This window comes from Myotis lucifugus, unplaced genomic scaffold (genome assembly GCF_000147115.1).
Source record: "Myotis lucifugus unplaced genomic scaffold, Myoluc2.0 scaffold_56, whole genome shotgun sequence".
NCBI lineage: Eukaryota > Metazoa > Chordata > Mammalia > Chiroptera > Vespertilionidae > Myotis > Myotis lucifugus.
In genome coordinates, this window is record NW_005871104.1 from 6,593,785 (window position 1) to 6,610,515 (window position 16,731).

General features: G+C 49.3%; 1 protein-coding gene and 1 long non-coding RNA gene across 17 annotated transcripts in view; one reads left to right on the forward strand and one right to left on the reverse strand.

The window, feature by feature from the left end:
- TNIP1 (TNFAIP3 interacting protein 1) overlaps positions 1-16,731 on the forward strand; it is a 50,612-nt gene that overhangs the window by 1,434 nt on the left and 32,447 nt on the right. For 13 of the 16 annotated variants that reach the window (XR_002829380.1, XR_002829381.1, XR_002829382.1 and 10 more), the window contains exon 1: positions 5,953-6,081. The exons of 2 other annotated variants lie outside the window; for them this stretch is intronic. The gene's annotated coding sequence lies outside the window, so the exon portion shown is untranslated. Of the gene's footprint in view, positions 1-5,930; positions 6,082-16,731 lie in introns of those variants that run through there. One more of the 16 variants, XM_006089129.3, reaches the window with a different exon arrangement.
- On the reverse strand, positions 4,369-5,792 carry LOC106697235. Its single transcript, XR_001348290.2, has 2 exons — positions 5,432-5,792; positions 4,369-5,050 (listed from the first exon to the last, which is right to left on the reverse strand). It is a non-coding gene; the product is annotated as an uncharacterized LOC106697235 (long non-coding RNA).

A 16,731-nucleotide genomic window follows, 5' to 3' on the forward strand; every position in this document is an offset into this window, starting at 1 on the left:
GGGGGCAAGCTTGGATCTAAACCCAAATCCGATCGGCACCCTGACCTGGAGACAGGGAGGCCAGAGGGAGAGGAGCTGGAACAGGGGAGGCCTGGGCTCCTAGGAACTATGAGAGGGGCCTGGTGAGGTCACGAAGGCCGGAATGTCCCCAGTGTCATTTTACCTCTCCTCTCTGTAGTGGTGCCCTAGAAACCCCAGGTCCAGGGACTTAGGGGAAATAGTTGGGGTGGAGAAAGAGGAAAACAGGAGAGCCCTTCCAGGCCTGGCAGTTCTGAGAACACACTCTATGAGGTCTGGGGCAAGTTCCTCCAGGGCTCTAGGCCATGGGGACCCTATAGGATTGATCGTAATTATTGTTGCTGCCTTTCACTGATGCCAGGCCCTGTGGCATTTCACTTGCTCCACCCTGTGTGTTGGGCACTGTTCTAACCTTCATGCTGTGGATGAGGAAACAGGCAGAGAACAATCACGAGGAGTATTCACTGAGGCAGGGCTGTCTTCTAGGCCCAGGTCTGTCTGACTCCCTAATCCTCTCAGGCTCTGCTTCTTGGAGGAAGGGCAGTTGTGGGTACAGTATATGGTTTAATTCACATCAGGGTGCCGAGTGAATGTGCAAAGCTAATGCTCTCTTACTGCCATTGTGTCTGTGCCCTCATTCAGTTATGGTATTTGGGAGTAGACAGAATTAGAGACTGATTTACTTCTTACCAAGAAACACGATTACCTAGTACAACTTCAGTCAACAGAAACGTGCTTGACACCCATTTCTCATTTAACTATCGCTGACATCTCTCTTGTGTACACACACACCCAATACCAGAAAGCACCTAGAATCCACAGAGGGTTTTACACTCCCGGGGCGGCCTCAGGCTATGGACACGTGGATCTAAGGAAGGGACCCAGAGCCAGGATTGCTCTTTTCTTTGGTCCGTAGCTGCTGGCCCTGAGTTTCACTGACCCCCCACTAGCCAAGGCCCCGGCTCACTAATGCACACAATGGAATGATACACGTGCTTGTTTGAAAGCTCCATTTCCCATCGGTGGGGCGTGTGGAAATAACACTGATCTGGAAGCAGGAGATGGGTTCCAGTCCCAAGTTACTAATCACGAACTTGTGAGATCTCCGGCACGTCCCTGCTTCTCTGGTCCTCGGTGGCTTCATCCCTACAAGTAAAAGTCTGGGTTTGATCCTTTCTAACCGCTCTTTAAAAGGTCTGGCATTTTGAGTTCTATGTCTTGCTAGCTGGCAAGACTCCATAACACAATGCTGAGGAGTGTTACGACTTTAAGAGCCTGGATCTTCCTGCTCCAGTTACCTGTTGCTGTATATGACCTCGTTCAAGTCATTTAACAGCTCCAAGCCCCAGTTTCATCTGAGAAATGGGGATGATCATGGTCCTGACCTCAGAGCGTGGCTGGGAGACACAGCATGTGAAAGTGCAGGCCTAGCACACAGCAAATACTCCACAAATGTTACCTTTCAATGTTTTTAATATGCAGCCTTCACTCTTCTTTAGGCACTTGATTTAGAGTTCAATCAGTCATGGGAGGGTTTGGGAGTATGAAATTTTTGGTTAGAAGTACAAGATTTTTTGAAATTTATTTTTTATTGTTGACAGTATTACAGATGTCCCCCATTACCCCTCCCCCATTACCCCTTCCACTTGAGTCACATATATGTTCTTTGGTTAATCTCTTTCTGTCCCCACCACCCCCTCTCCCCTCTGAGATCTGTCAGTCTGCTCCGTTTCCATGCCTCTGGACCTATTTTGTTCATCAGTTTATTTTGTTCATTAGATTCCACATTTAAGTGAGATCATGTGATATTTGTCTTTCTCAGACTGGCTTATTTCACTTAGCATAATAATCTCCAGGCCCATCCATGCTATTGCAAAGGGTAAGATGTCCTTCTTTTTTACAGCTGCATAATATTCCATGATGGAAATGTCCCACTTCTTTTTTTATCCACTCATCTACAGATGGACACTTGGACTGTTTCCAGATCTTAGCTATTGTAAATAATGCTGCTATGAACATAGGAATGCATATAATCCTTCTGGTTGGTGTTTCGGGATTCTTAGGATATATTCCCAGAAGCGGGATTGCTGGGTCAAACGATAGTTCCATTTTCAATTTTTTGAGGCAACTCCATACTCTTTCCCATATTGGCTGCACCACCCTGCATTCCCACCAGCAGTGTACTAGGGTTTCCTTTTCTCTACATCCTCACCAGCACCTGTCATTTGTTGATTTGTTGATGGTAGCCATTGTTGAGGTGATTAAAACCTCACTGTAGTTTTAATTTGCATCTCTCCGCTGATTAGTGATGTTGAGCATTTTTTTCATGTCTGTTGGCCAATCTGTATGTCCTCTTTGGAGAAGTGTCTATTTAAGTCCTTTGCCCATTTTTTAAAATTGGATTGTTTATGTTCCTGGTGTTAAGTTCTATAAGTTCTTTATGTATTTTGGAAATCAACGCCTTATCAGATGTATCATTGGCAAATATGTTCTCCCACACATGGGTTATTTTCATTTTGATGATGGTTTCTTGTGCTGTGCAGCTTTTTAGTTTGATGTAGTCCCATTTAATTATTTTTTCCTTTGTTTCTCTTGCCCTAGATGTATCAGTGAAAATACTGCTATGTGAGATGTCTGAGATTTTACTGTCTATGTTTTCTTTAGAATTTTTATGGTTTTGCAACTTACATTTGTCTTTTATCCATTTTGAATTTATTCTTGTGTATGGTGTAAGTTGGTGGACCAGTTCTTTTTTTTTTTTTATGTACCCATCCAATTTCCCAACACCATTTATTTTATTTTTTAAAAATGTTTTAGTGTTTCATTATTGAAATTTTCAAACATGGATAAATATAGAGAGAATAGTATAAAGCAGCGCTATTCCAATTGCTGTTTATTTATTTCTTAAAATATATTTTTATTGATTTCAGAGAGGAAGGGAGGGGGAGAGAGAGAAACATCAATGATGAGAGAAAATCATTGATCGGCTGCCTCCTGCACGCCCCACAATGGGGATCGAGCCTGCAACCTGGGCATGTCCCCTGACCAAGAATCAAACCGTGACCTCCTGGTTCATAGGTCAGTGCTCAACCACTGAGCCACACCAGCTGGGTCCAACACCATTTATTGAAGAGACTGTCTCTACTCCATTGTATGCTCTTGCCTCCTTTGTCAAATATTAATTGACCGTAATGGCGTGGGTTGATTTATGGGGTCTCCGTTCTGTTCCATTGATGTATATGACTGTTCTTATGCCAGTACCAGGCTGTTTTGATTACAATGGCTTTGTAGTATAGTTTGATATACAGTATTGTGACCCTCCAACTTTTTTCTTCTTTGGGGTATGTTTTTTATTTTCCTCAAATGTGGATTTAGGTCTGACTTTGGAACAGCTTTGGTGGAGGAGGGGAGGGAGTGGCAGAAAGGAGATTAGGAATCTGTGTGCTTTAAAACAAAGCAAAATAAAACACAGGCCTTTTGATTGTCCTCCCAGGTGGGGCTTTGCACAGGTGCTTGTTGTCACTCTGGAAGAGCAAGAGGTTCCCAGCTGCCTGAGTCGCTTAGCTTCCAGGGTGAGGCCAAGCTTCCTGGCTTGGAAATCTTCCAGATCTGGGGGGAGCAGAAGTGACAGGCTAGGGGACCTGTTTCCCACCCTGCCAGGCCCTCAATCTAGGGCCCTATCGTGGATGTGGATGGTGGCTGGCAACTGGGGAGACTGTATTCCTGGGTTTAACTGTGACAGTCTACCCAATGCATGTAACCCATGTCTGCATGCCATTATCATTTCTCAGATGCCTTCTTTGTGCCAAGCGTTGGGCTTTACTCGCATTATCTCATTTATCCTCAAGATCACCTGAGGGGTAGGTACAATGATCATCTCCACATTCAGAGAGGAACTGAGGCTTAGAGAGGCCACCCAGGTAGCAAGTGGTTGAGTAGGGGTTAGAACCCCATTAGTTAAATTCATAGCCTATGTTCATAATGAGTGCCGAGTTTCTGTAAGACAGTATGAAAAATCATGACACTGTAAAGGCAACATGGTGCAGTGGAAAGTGTACATATGCTGGGGAGCCCTAGTCCCGAGTTCCAACACTGGTTGCATCACTCGACATGTGTGGCCTTTAACAAGTCCTTTACTACACTGAAGCCTCTGCTCTCCTACCCGTCAAATAAGAGATTGTGATCAGTGGTCCCTATGGCCTCTAACATGGTGGGATGTTCTGAAGTCCAACAAAGACTTAAAAAAGGATGGAAGGGGTGGGTGCGGTCATGACTTTGAAGAGATGAGTTTTCTCACACGTTGTAATTGTTAAGAAAAATTATCCCAAAGTAGGAATACAGGCAACAAGATGACTATGTAACCTTTTTATGTCATACTAGAGCATTGTCCAAAAAAACCCATCTAGGAGTCGTCTGGTATTTTAGGGAATGGAATTATTTTCCTAACTCTCTAAGTTCAGTTGGACTTTTTATAAAAACAGCTGAAATAGTTTGGAAACAAAATGCAAATAGTTGAAGACACCTCTCTCTCTCTCTTTTTAAAGTAAATGTCAATGTTCATGAGAAGAGAGGTTGGGCTTAGGAAGAGAGCATTCTAGGAAGAGGCAATTTGGGGTGTACAGATGAAGAACAGGAAGGAGACTGGTCTGGGGGCCCAATGGGTAGAGGTGATGCCTGAGGGCTGCCTTATAGATTCTAATCTCCCTGTAACCTCCCTCTTGGTGACACTCAATGGTGCTTTGGTGTTTGCATTCCTTGGCTCCCTCCCTTCAAAATCTGGGTATATGTGTATTTATTTTCATAATTAAAATGAACTAGAATTATTATTTTTTAAATCCTCACCTGAGGATATTCTTTCTTCTTCTTCTTTTTTTTTTTTTTTTTTTAAGAGAATGGGAGGGAGGCAGAGAGAAAAACATCAATGTATCATTGGTGCCTCTGGCACGCACCCTGAGCCAGACCGGCCAGGGCTGTTTTGAGAATTTGATAACACCTTTGAAGTAATTGAAGGCATCCCAGGTTGTCACAGAGCCTGAAAGGAGAATGCTTGGATTAGGTAGGCATATGCTTGTGTGTGTGTTCGCACAGAATCAGTTGATTGACAGATCCCTCAATTTGTAAAATGAGGGCCTGTGTGAAACAGCTCCTCAAATCCCTTCTGAAATTAAACTTACCCTCTGTAGAATAAAATTATGACCTTAAAAAGACCAGTGTCCCCAATCTTAAACCAAACTACTGCTCCTTATGCATCCGGGAAATCCCACAGCCTGGCCCATCTACCGTAAGATATACTCTGTCTTTCATATACTTATGGTAAAAAAAAATAAAATAAAATAAGGCGGGGTGGTGGTGTACAAAACCCGTCTCATTAGGATGGCCGAGTAAATTGAAGTAATGCGTGCAAAGTGTTTACAGTGTCTGGAGCAGTGCATGTTAGCAGCAACAGTGAGAGTCCTGCAGGGTCCCTCCAGCTCGGAATTTCTATGAGCTCTGCTCACAAGTCCGGGAGCGCCCAGCCCCGCTCGCCGGGGCCCTGAGCAGCCGCTCGGGCTGAGCTCCAAACGCTACGTGCCTTTTGGCAAGTTCCTTCCTCGCTCTGGCCCGGTGCCCCTCGGCCCCAGGAAGTTGTGGGGTGGTCTCTGCGGCTCGTCTCCGCTCGGTAGTTTGGGCTTTCAAGTGGTCGCAGCCTCACTCCGGAGCCCGAGGATCCGGCGCCGGGAGTGCCGTCTGGAGCTGCCCAGACCCGGGGCGTCGCCGGCCCGAGGGACGGACACCCGCGGCCGCTCGGCAGCTGCTCGGGCTGTTTACCTCGCCGGGCTCCACCCCAGCGGCCGCGGGCCCGCCCTAGAGCACGGCGCGATTGGACGACAGGCCTGTCAATCTCCGGGGACTTTCCCAGGGGTGGGGCCGCCCGGCCCCCGGCACTTCCTCGTCCCAGCCCCTTCCCAGGAGCCGGAGGTGTGCCGCCCGGGCCGCTACCCCGCCACCCCGTCCCTGGAGCGTCCCCGGAGCCCGTGCTGGGCGCGGAGAGAGGGCGCTGTCCCTCAAGGCCCTCACCCTCAGGTAAGCCTGCCGGGCCGGAGCGAGGATGGAGGGGGAGGAAGGGCGTCTGAGACCGGCCCTTCAGCGCCTCGGCAGCGGCCTGGCATGGAGTGGGAGGTCAGGCCCCGCCAGGTGGCCTGGGATTCTCGGCTCAGGGGCAATGGCGCTTGAGGCCCCGGGTCGCGGGGCGCCTCCTGGGGGGTCCGGCTCTGTGGGGAATCCCTGCTCTCGCGGAGGGTGGTGGGTGCGCGTGCGCGCTGCGTAGGCGCGCGTGTCTAGAAACCGGGTGCAGGCCAGTGCCGGGCTTGCAGGCGGTGTGCGTCGGCCGGTGGAGAGAGCGCGTGAGCTTGAGTCTGTTTACATTCACGCAGTGTTCTCAACTTTCCTAATGCCGCGACCCTTTCAATACAGTTCCTCATGTTGTGGTGACCCCCAACCATAAAATTATTTCCGTTGCTACTTCATTACTGTAATTTTGCCAGTGTTATGAATCGTAATGTAAACACCTGATATGCAGGATGTATTTAGGCGACCCCTGTGAAAGGGTCGTTCGACCCCCAAAGGGGTCGCGACCCACAGGTTGAGAACCGCTGGGGGAGGCCAGTTTTGGAAGCGGTGTGCATGGGTAATGAAGAGGAAAATAACATTCCTCTTCAAAATGAGTATTAGTATTATTGTCCCCATTTTGCTCCCAACCGAGGCGCTTGGAGACTGGGGTCACACAGCTAGGGGGTTGCAGGATTTGAAAGCTGGCATTTGTCTCTGAGTCCCCCGCTCTACTGTTGACCATATTTGCACAGTGTTGGAGACTACATCGGTGTGCATGTGCGGGGTATCTGTAAGTGAATTTCTGGGAATGATTTTGCGTGTGGAGTTTCTCCGTATGGGTGACTTTTCCACTGTAGGACATTTGTGTGCATACATTGATGTGTATGGAAGCGATGGCATTATACATTCGTTAATCGTGTGTATGGACGTGTTTATGTGACTGGGCAACAGATTGTGTTTTGGTTGGGAGGGCGGGACTTTTGTGGACGATGCGGAAGAATCTGCAACATCCATCCCCACCCCCTTGCAGAATGACAGCGCAGGGGAAGCTGTGGATTCCGAATGCATCATTTTTATTTCACAGTATAGTCAAAATGGAATTTAAGCAGCACTTACTCACTTTCCAAACAGTGGGGTATGGTAGAGGGGAATTCGGCATCTGATGAGAGGTCAGGAAAGGGGACTCTCAGCATTTTTTTTTTTTAATTCCCGACAATGGATGTTGCATTAGGAAGCTGGAGTATTTATTAGTACAGACTTATAGCAATCCTATGATGTTGTATCAATATCCCTATTTTACAGCAGAGGGAACTGAGGCAGTGAGCAACCAGTACTGGTAATAATAACAGCTTACATTTATGAACACTTACCATGTGCCAGGCCTGGTGCTTTACATTCAGTATCTCATGTAATTTTTCAACCATCCTAGGAGATCATGACTGTTAGTAGCCTCAATTTTCAGGTGAGGAAACTGAGGCCCAAAAGGTTAAGACTGGCCCCAAACTAGTAAGCTTTGAACCCTGGATCTTGTTCCTTTTCACTGACCAAGGCTCTTGTCCTTGCTGTGTCCTGGGAAAATAATGTCATCGGGGACTGGCGCTTCATGGAAGCACTTGATCATGTCCCTCTGAAAGCGGCAGTGAGAGTCCTGTGTTCTACATACTTAGGTGACCCTGTTTCCCCCCACCCGTGGGTGTCCCGTGGGTAGTGGGTATGGCATGGCACTCATGCTGAGGGTTGGTGCCTACCCCTATGCCCACACCAGTCCTTTGGGGCCCCAGGAAGCCGTGGGGTCTGACTCATACCCTTACCCCCAGTGCTGCTTGTGACTTGGGCCCGGATGTCCTGGGTTGGGTCGGGCCGACCTGATTTGAGCACCTTAGACTTGTAAGAGGTTGTTTGTCTGCCTCCCTCTCTGAGTCCCCTGGTACTACCTTACTTCTGCTCTCACTGCGGTGTAGCCATGGCCCCTGCTTTTCTTCCCTGCCAGGCTTGGCCTTTCCTTGAGGCCTTTGTATATGCTGTTCCTTCTGCTTGGAACTCCTTTCTCTGGCTCTTTCTATGGCTGGTTCTTCCTTATTTGTCAAGTCTCAGCTCAAATGTCACCTCCTCAGAGGGGCCTTCCCTGACCTTTCTATGCAAAGTAGCCCCTTTTTTTCACTTTCTGTCATAAAACTATTGTATTTTTTTTATACAGTTGTCATCCTCTGAAATAATCTTATTTATTTGTGAATGAGAAAGTCTATGTATAGAACTCAGTGTCTGGCATATAGTAATTTCAGTTTGTCGTCTTTCTTTTTCCTAGAAGAGTGAGAGCAAGGGCCTCTTTGGTTTCATGTGTGCATCCCTGATAATAGATAAGAGGGTCGAGGGTAAGGCCCTGCTGGCTTTGTTCAATGGGGGAGTAGAATAGAAGCAACTAGGATAATGGTGCATTTCCCAGGTGGGGAACTGAGGCCTAGAGATGGGAAGGCACTTGTCCCAGAGGGGTAGTGGCAGAATTGGAATGAGAACCAGAACTTGCTTCCCGAGGCTTTTTTTTTTTCATTTCAAAAAAATTTAATCTTTCCCATCACCCTTTATCCATCTCTACAGTCAGCAAACATTTCCTGATGGCCCTCGTGCCTGGTGCTGTGAATATGGCCCGATGCTCAGGTGCATAGGAATGGCCCTGCCCTTGAGGAGCTTGTAGTTAATGGGGAGGAAGGCGCCCAGAGTGCTGTCTGGAAGCCCTTGTGTGCCAGCAAGTGCCCGGCAGTAAGTCTGACTGTCGTGCGGAGCAGTTTGCAGGTGCCAGGTGGGCTGGGGGCTTCTGGAGAGAGGTGACTCCAAGGCCAGGTCTGCGGATGAGGTGCAGAGCGGGGCCTGAGCCCCTTCTGGAACTTGGTGGGCTGAGCAGCAGATGTGGGGTAAGGTTCTGCTGGGTTGGGGAAGCTGACCAGCTGGGCTAGGAAAAACCCTAAGGTCTTGACTGCCAGGTAGAGACGTGTTGGTTTTTCCCTGTGGGCAGCATTGGGAAGTGATTAGACCACTGGTTGGCAAACTTAAGCAGGCTTCAGCACCACCTGGGTGTCTTGTAAGATCGCTGGGCTGTGGCCCCTGGTGTCTGATCCAATAGGTGTTGGAGATGCTGCTTCTGGTCCGGGCGGCTCTTTGAGAACCCCTGGTGTGGAGCCCCTCCTTCGAGTTGGGCACTCCTGGGTGGGTGCTGCCTCTGCTTCCTCACCTGTAAGGTTCTGTGCCCCCCGTGCTACCTTCTAGAGTGGGGCGAATGAATGAGACAGTGCGTGCAAGCACTCAGCACAGGGCTGGTGCGGGGTAAGCCATCAGTAAATGCCCCTGCTGACCTTGTTAATGGTGATCATCACAAGGGCATTGAAGGGATTTTAATAGGAGAAGATGAGGATGGTCTGTGTTTCCGTGCTTCAGGAAAACTTGCCATCGACCCACTGCCACCTATGGGCCATGCCGTGTCCTCTCGGACGGGGTCATCCTTTGCTTTGTCTCAGACCTCTTTCCATCCCTGATTAGAATAGTGGAAGCTTACCTGTGTGAGGGGCACACAGGACATCTGGCCCAAGTTCCCTCAACAGCACCCAGCACCCCAGCAGGTGATCATCCAGCCTCCACTTGATCCCCACCCTCAGCGTCAGGGAGCACGCTGCCTCCCGGTGTGTTACAGATGGCTTGCTTTCACAGCAGTGGGGAGGGGGCTTGATGCAGGTCCTTCCTTTCTTACCTCCTCTTTGCTCCCTCCTCGCTCACCTGACCACTTTGGGGGAGAGAGGGAAGGAAAGAGACAGGGTAGTAGGGTGGTGAGGCAGGTAAGGCACAGCTGGCCACCGGAAGACCCGGGCCCCTCCCCTCGGCCTCACTGCCATCCCGTGCCACCTTGGACAGGCCTCTTCGCTTTGCTGACTTTGGCATCCCAGCTGCAACATGAAGGGATTGCACTGGCTGCTGCCTCAGGGTGTCCTCTTCCCGCTCTGAAAATTCTGTAGCCCAGCGATTGGGCCTCCCTGAGCTTTTCCTGGTAGGCCATGTCTTCCTGTGCCCACCCTCCCTGCTCCTAGAGCTGCGCCACTGCCCTCCTTTCCGTCCTTCTCTGAAGGGAGGGTGTCGGGAGTCCTCTGGAGGGTTGTGCCAAAGAGGGCCCAGGGAAGAGGGAGAAGCTCCCCAACCCTAGAGACAGATCTTGGCAGCCTCCACGGCCAGTTGCAGGAAGTTCTCCATGTTTTTCCCCATGACCGGCCCAGGACAGTCACTCTTCCTAGAGGAATGGATGACTGGCCTGGGGAACTGCTGGCTCTTTGTCTGGGGCTGCCTTCCTGTGGAGCTCTTCTCTTCCCGAGGACCTTACCCCGAGGCTGGTCCCTGTGTCCTTGAGCACCTACGGGGTGGACAAACTGGTGGTCTAGGCAGATGGATGTGTGTGGGGGGAGGACAAGGGGAGGGGTGCTGTGGGAGTCTTGTCACCGAGGAGTCATACTCAGAGGCCAGAGCTGGTATTTTTAGGGCGGGCGTGGGGGGTGGCCCATGAGTCAGGGGCCTTTGGTTTGGTCTCCACCCACACTGGAGAGTGCAGGCAGTGCTGGTCATTGCCCTCTGCCTTTGTCATGGCCAGCTTTGTCAGAGAGCTCAGGAACCCCAATCCTCCGCACCCCACTTCTGCCTCTGCAAGTGCGAGCCCCTCCCATTCTGGAGGCTGGAGATCGAAGTGCCTTACAAGTTTGTCACCTGGGAAGAGGTTCTGAGGACAGCAACATGGACTTTTAGAAAATATGAAGGAATCTTTCAGACATAGAGGGTAAGAGGCAGATACCTGGGCACCCACGAGGACACATTCTTGTGCCCCTGAAATTTCTCCCTGATTATCCTCTTCCCTTCCCCTGAATTTAGAGTTTATCTTCTTGCATTTCTCCATAGTTTTATTATAAGTGTATGCCTCCCTAAGCAATATGTAGTATTGTTTTGTATGTTTTAAAATGTTACTTAAATGCTATCATACTGTCTGTATTATTCTGAAACTTGCTTGTTTTGCTTAATATATTTGTGAGATTCATCCATGTTGATATCTCTAGGTCTGGGTCACTAAAAGTTCATTCATTTTTTATGGCTTTGTAGTATTCCCTAATATGGATTGCCCCATTGTATTTACTCATTTTCTCTTTCATTAGGTAGTTCCCAGCTTTTGCTGTTAAAACAAGACATATTTGGCTTTTATCTGAGTGTTCTTACCCCGTCCAGCTGTCTCTTTCCTAGCCATTATGGCTTCTGTTGGGCCAGCACTTTAAAATCTACAGAGAGCTATATGGTTTCTAGTTGGTCCTCTCAGCATTTCCAGAAGGAGAAACAGGAAAGTGAGGTCACTCATTGACACCTGGTAAGGGAGCAGAGCCAGGATTTGAACCCATTCAACCTTCTTCCATCATATTTGTTATAAAGGAATTCTCACAAGTTGTCATCTTTCCTCTTAGAAAGGGTAATTACAGAGTTGGAGAAACCACCTCTGGGTATATTGGGGACTAGGAGACAGGAGGACAGTTGAGTTCCCCATCCCTTTTATCCCACAGTTGGGCCTAGTGCCCTTTGTCCCTGTAGCTGATAGTTGAGGTCCTTCTGGGTTGGGTGAGTTCCCAGCTGCTGGGAGGGAAGTGGGCTTCTAGTCATGGAATGTGCACACTGTGGACCCCAGAAGCTGAGAGGAGGTGTGCATGGGGGAGAAGGAAAGTGAGCTGGGGTTGCTTGTGCTGCCTTCTTAGCCCTCCTTAGGGGCTGTTGGCCGTGGGGAGCACAGGGTGAGGACTGGTGATGGTTCCGTTTTGTCCCTTGGGAACTGTGTGGCCTTGAGCCAAGCTCTGCACCTGTCTCAACCCAGCTTTCTCTCCAGCAAAGCAGGTGTCAAGCCCGGTGTGAGGACCCACGGGCAGTGGGCAGGGAGCTTGGCACCTGTACCCAGCTGAGGGTGGTATTCAAAGCCTGGAGCTTCTCTTCCCACCATTGCCACCTCAAGGCCAGCCCTGACCTTCCTGAAGCCAGATTCTTTCTGGCAGGTTCCAGGCTGAAACTCTCCTCTGTAGTTGCCAACTCTCCATCTACCGAATTCCTTGACTAAGAAACCTTGCTCCTGGACTTAACCTCCTGATTTATGATCACATCCCTATAGCCTTGTCTGTCTTCATGAAGCAAATGCATGGCAAGGTGGCTCTCAACCCTCCCACAGCCCTCCAGCCTTCTTTGGTGCTGGAACAATAGGCTTTCCCTATTGTCCCAACCTTGTCAAGATACTTAAATTTTAAAAAAAATTATTTTAAAATCTCTCTTTAGCCCTCGCTGGTGTTGCTCAATGCTTAGAGTGTCGGCCTATGCACCGAAGGGTCTTGGTTCGATTCCCTGGCAGGGGCACATACCTGGGTTGCAGGTTCCATCCTCGGTGCTGGTGGAGGTGCATGCAGGAGGCAACCAATCGATGTGTTCTCTCATATCAATGGTTCTTTCTCTCTCTTACTCTCTTCCTTCCCTCCCTTCCCTCCCTCCCTCACTCCCACCCCTCCCTCCCTCACTCCCTCCCCTCCACTCTCTCTAAAAAATCAATGGGGAAAAAAGTTACAAAATAGCATGTGCTCATTGGAGAAAAAAATACCTCCCCTCAGACTCAACCAATATGAAGGTATAAAGTAAAAAGTGAAGTTGTCTTCTCTCTTCTTCCTCTCCCCTTTTCTGTCCCTGTTGTATTTTAAAATGAATTTTAAAAAATAGAACAGAACTAGATTTCCCTTTAAAAGAGTTAAAATAACTGTAGGTAAAAATAAGAGCTTCTTTTGATTCTAGTCTTGTATCCCAATTTCTTCTCTAGAGCTGTTTACTAGTAGCAGTTTGGTATGTATCTTTCAAGAGCTTTTCCTATACACATTTGAGATTTTATACACACACACATACACACATAGTTATGTGTTTGTTTGTTTTTTAAATCCTGTTTACATATAAATCTGTACTTTGCTTTTTTCCTTAACAGTATCTTATAGGCACCTTTCTGTGTCATTGCAAAGCAGTCTGCCCCATTCTTTTTTATGGCTGTCTAGTATTCCACTGAATAAGTTCACTGTAGTTAATTAAACCAAACCCCTCTTGATGGACATTCAGGACAGTTTTGCTATTACAAAGCATATGACAGTACACATCTTTGTCCAGCGCCCTGTGTACAGTGATGCGAAGATTTCTAGATTCTTAGATAGGGGATTACTCAGTCAGTTACCTCTGGGCCTTTAGATAATTGAAACCTCCTCATGCGTACTCTTCTACAAGAGAACTTTGTTCTCAGCAGTCAAGCAAAAAGCAGTCTCAATGTTGACATCATTGAGAAAGGGCATGAGTTACTGTGGGTGACCCAGCTGTAAGAAAAACAAATATTTATTAGGTGAGATCAGTAGAAACATAATATATAAATGGGTGGAGGAGAAAGTTTCTCTGTTTGGTCAGGCAAACCACACCTGGAGCCTTGTGTTCCATTTCAGGACCAGCTACAAGTAGCGCACAGGAGGTGGAGGGTTGAGGGGAGTGGATGGGGAGGGGTCTGGAAGCCAGTCCCTGTGAGAAACCATGGAGGGCACGGGCTGATCAGCTTCAAGAGAAAGCATCAGGGTCCAGATCTCTTCAGGGCTGAAATGGAGAAGAGAGGCGGGCATCTTGTTCCTTATTCCAGGGACCCCAGAGGCAGAGCAAGGGCTGGTGGAAGCAGAACTGGGAGTAGCCGACTGCAGCCAGTGCTGGCCGCTGAGGGGAGGCTCCTTGGGAAGGAAGTCTGGGTCACTGAAGGTGATCAACGGCAGTCCCTCGGCCCCCTCCCCTAGGCACTGGACAAGCACGGGACTGAATTTCCCCTGAGCTTCCTTCCAGCCCGAGACCTAAGCCCTGGTGACTGCTGGTGATTAAGGGCAGCCTGGGATCTGATTGCATGCAAGGTTATAGCCACACAGGCAGCGCTGGGAACCTGGGGCCATGTTCCAGGTAGCCGACAGCAGGACTGGTTTCCTCCCTCTGAGGTTCAGTCAGTTGCCTCTGGGGCAGTGCAGGCCGGTGGGAAGGGCACAGGTATTGGAGTCTGACAGATCGAGATTGGATTCTTTGTCCTGCCACTAACCAGCTGTGTGTCCTTAGGCAAGTTACTTAACCAATCTGAGTCTGTTTCTCATCTGAAAAATAGGGATAATGCTATCTAGCCGAGAGGATTGGTTTCCTTGCTGGAACACAGGGATAATAATTTTTATCTCTGTGTGGGAGAGAAAAGTGAGCCAATGTGCTTCATGGCACAGCCCATGGCCTGGCATATGGGAGCACTTCACAACGGTCAGGCCCTCTCCCAGCTTTAGGTAGGTGCTCCTTAGTCTTCTTTTGCAGTGATTCCAGCTGGCTGATGGCCCTGATCTACCCCCCTGTCTCCAGGCTGGTGGTGTGGAGCCTAGGTCTTGCAGGCTGAGTGGAAGTTCCCTCTGTGGGTGAGTCAGAGGAGGGGACAGGAGGGAAGGGAAGGAAGAAGGACACAGCAGGAGGGTAGGACCTTGTGAAGGGCTGCAGACATTATCTGGGAGTTTCTGACTGCTCTTGGGGAGGCGACAGCACCCCCCACCCCCATAGCACTTGTGGGAGGGCTCATGGGTCAGGGAAATCCACTTGGGTGTTAGGAGGAATTGGGGCTGCAGAGAATAGCCTTCTCAAGGTCATAAGGTTATAGAAAGGGGTGATAACAAATTGCAAGTTCTGGACTGTTAGAATTAGAAGGGGCCTTAAAGATTGTCTAGTCCCCCCACGATGTTATTGTTGTTGCAAACTGAGGCCCAGTGAGGGGAAGATGTTTGCCCTGGTGTCCCTTGACTACATCCCATGATTTCTGAGCCCTGGCTCCTCATATTGCACCCGCTGCCTGCAGCCTCTTGATTGCTGAATTGGTTGCAAAGACTTATTAAGTCCTTGGCTCCTCACTGGCGAGGATGCCAGGGTGGGCTCCCTGAGTACACACCATCGAAAGTAGGTGCTGTGTCTTTGCTGACAGTCATCAAGAGGGCACAGCCAGCTCTCTGATGGATGGGCCTGGGACCACAGTGTCCCTGACCGTGAAATGGGCAGGGAAAGATTTTTGCTTTCGTTGGCAAGATGCTTTTAGGACACCTCAGTTCCTCTCATCTTTGGGGGAAATTGAAGGACATTTCCATTTACAGTTGAGGAGAATGAGGCTCAGATGATTCTCAGTCTTGCATGAGTGTGGTACCCTCTCCATGGCTGCTTCTACCTACATCTTCACTGGCTGTGGTATTGTTCCAGTGTCCCTGCTTAATGGTTATTTGCAGTCACCAGACATTGAGTAGATGTCACGACCTAGCTTACAGAGCCTACAGAGGAACCTAAAAACTTGTTAAAAGAAGGATTAAATGGGGTTGGGGGAGACTTGGCCCTTAAATCAGCTGGCACAATTATGGGTACCAAGAACCCACTATGTACCAGGTACTTAGCTAAGTGCTATAAACACATTATTACTATTTCAGAAATTTTATTATAAAATGAGTACATTTCTTGTTGCATTAACCAAATAATGAGGAAGTATGAAATGAGAACTCCCAACTGTACACATATTGCTTCATTTAATGTTTTTAATCTGATACCAGCTAGTTCTATTATTATTCCTACTAGAAATCCAGTGCACAAAATTTGTGCACTGGTAGAGCCCCTAGCTGCTGCCGGCTGCTGGCCGGGTCGGCCCCGCCCTCTGGTCGAACTCCCAGACAACTCCTAGTCGAGGGGACAATTTGCCTACTACCCTTTTATTATATAGGCTTTTTGCAGATGAGGCAGCTGAGGCTCAGAAGAGGTGAGGGACTGGTTTGGTATCACTCAGCCTGCAGGGGTGGACAGAGCTGGGACTGGGGTGAGGCAAGGGCAGGTGTGGCCCCAGGTGCAGCACCTGAGGCACTCAGGGTCACGTGCTTGCACGTGAGTGCCGCTTCAGAGCTGCGCCCTGCATGCTTCACCTGCTCCACCCTGTTTGGACCCTTTCTTCCTGACTCCCAGGCTGTATTATTGCCAGTGTGCTGGGGCCCCTGTCTTTCTGTGACTTGCTGCTGGGCCTCAGTCAGTCCTCAGGCCAGCTTTAAGCCATCCCCCAGCTTCTCTCTAGTGCAGGCTCCTCCCTGTGCACACCAGGGACCTAAGATGCCGAGAGTGGGCAGGTTTGCCCATGGCCAGGAGTAGCTGAGTAGATGCTAGGACCCTCTGGCTTTCTGTCCTGTGCCTTCCTCCCTGGAGACCCCTCTGCTTCACATCTCTGTCACCTCCACCCACCAGCATCCCTGGAAGCCCCTGCCGCTGCCTGGTCAAGCTGCCTGGTAGTTGACCGTTGGCCACTGTGACCTTCCACCTCAAAATACCTGAGATCTGCCTGGACTTTTCCCTCTGGGACAGGGAGAGCTTCAGAAACACCGCCCCCGCGCCCCCCCCCCCGTTCCGCCCCCCCCCCCCCTGGGCGTGATGGGTTGGAGGTGAAGCCTGTCCCAGGATGCAACCAAGCCCCCCCGGCACAAAAGTGGGGGGTTAAAATTCCCGGGGGGCCTTGATTTCCCCTAATTTGTAAGG